Source organism: Prosopis cineraria, unplaced genomic scaffold (assembly GCF_029017545.1).
Source record: "Prosopis cineraria cultivar Desert tree isolate PC_DT_omini unplaced genomic scaffold, ASM2901754v1 PC7, whole genome shotgun sequence".
Classification (NCBI taxonomy): domain Eukaryota; kingdom Viridiplantae; phylum Streptophyta; class Magnoliopsida; order Fabales; family Fabaceae; genus Prosopis; species Prosopis cineraria.
The window spans coordinates 20,397,533-20,399,811 of record NW_026555338.1 but is presented as its reverse complement, the minus strand read 5'-3'; positions in this window follow the sequence as shown (position 1 = coordinate 20,399,811).

The window sequence follows — 2,279 nt, the reverse complement described above, 5'->3', positions numbered from 1 at the left end:
AATACTCATTCCATATTTGTATTTGTGATTAATGATGTAATTATGTTGATTTTACTCTATACTTAATGCTTCTAGTTGATTGGCCATCAATTAGATTGTTGGGTTCACTTAATTGATGCTTGAAAGAGTTAGGATGAATGTAGAACTTGAGTTAAACTATGTGACAATTTAAAGTTTACAAGTTGAATGGATGGTTTTCTTAATGAGATAGAGATACATTCATTAACCCCACATAGTCAATAGGATTTACAAGAAAAATTAGAGTTTAGTTAGTTAATTAAAAGATTAAGGGATTAATTGAACTAAACACCTATTTGGAGACCTGAGAGAGAACTAGTGGGTAATTTAGTATCATTGACTAACATAATTTATCATTAAAATTAAAGCAAACTATATTGGAGGTTGATTGAGTATTCTTGAAGTATAAGGGATGATAAATAATTCTAGACTTAATTACTTTTAAAAGTCTTGAATCATTTTGTTTTCTATGTTTTCATACTTTTTCAAAACACTTAATTTATATTTTAAACACCAATCACACTTTGAATTCGTTCAACTTAATTGAATTCACAATGTTTGTTTGACCATATTTTAACACTAATCTTTGTAGGAACGATACCTTACTCACCTTGTATTATTTGCTATGACTTTTGCACTTACAAATCGCAACATTGCATATGATAAAAGAAACATTACATACTAAGGAAGAAATCTACATATGTTGAAGAGTGTTACACATGACGAAAGAAACATACATACATAAAAAAATATGCATATGTGAGAAAGTGCTGCATATGATGAGAGAATGTTGCATATGCAAGAGTATTGCATTTGACAAAAAAAAGTTTTATATCCTAAAAGAAATTTGCATTTGTGGGAGAATGTTGCATATGAGGGAGAGTATTACATATAATGGAAGAGGCCTGCTGTTGCGCTCTTCACAAGTGCATGAACCATGACAAGTAATATAATATGAGTAAAGTATCATTCTCATGGAGATTTGTTCAAGAATGATAATCAAGTAAAAGATTAAGTAAATTCAATTAAGTTGAACAAAATATAATTAGATGAAATTAATTTTGCAAACTAAATTAACACTAGAAAATAAAAAAAGAAAATGATTCACAAACTTTGAACACAAATTAAGACTTATGATTATTTATCCGGAGTATGATATCCCTGAGTGTAGACGAAAGGAAATGGGTACATGCTTGCAAGTTACAGTGTTTGGGTGATATAGTACTCTAAATATTATACGGAGGAAAGCCATTATACGGAGCTAAGCATATAAGTTATATGAAATATTGCATCTATAAATTATAAACTTCATCGTTGATATGATTACTTAGTTTCATCGCTGCAGAAAAAGTGATTTAAAATGAATAATGACAAAGAAATTGATCATATTAATAACTGTTCACGTGAAAAGAAATACTAAATGCAATTATTAGATACATTTCAAATGAAATAAATCATTTCCTCTTTTTTGGTACGATCAACTAAATACAACTATTATAAATATTCTATTTTCAATTGCCAGGGAGTATAGTATTGTAATTAGAATTTCTTTATCGTGAATATTGCTCTGTTTTTTATGCGAAGAACAGAGTAGTGTAGCCCATCGATAGTTAATTCATTTGTTTTATTTCATTTAATAAAGACCCTTCCACATAATTCTACAAGAGTTGAGAAGCTTCTAGTATTTGATTTGAAAGTTATAAATTCTTATAACATGGTATATCAGAGATGTAGTACATTAGCGATACAATTAGTAGTTTATTGATTGTAAAATGATACTCACAGATTTGCCAAATGATATATTGATAATCATCACATCCAAAGTTGCTTCATCATACCTGAGGTCATACAAGAGCATCCAAGGTACCTGCAAGGAACTTCGTGATGTTAGAGAAGAGGATAATGTTTACAAAGAGGCCAAGCTCAATGACTCCCGGTTTAGCGTGATTTTTGAGGAGATGTTATGAAGCTAGAAATCCAGAAATTTTATATCGTACTGGGGTAATGCACTTCTTTTCAGCCCACATGAATTGTGAATACGGCCTGAAGTGTTTGGTTATTGCAACAAACGAAGGAGAATCACAGTCTAACTATATTATGTCCTTGCTTAATTTTAGTAATGCTGATTTAAGGGAAAATTACAGCTATGAAACAGGGCTGAAGCATTGGAGATTACTTGCCAATGAAGAATGTATTCGTCATTGCCGCAGAAGGCTTTACGGCTGGATTATATTGCATCATTATCACTAAGAGAAGGTTTG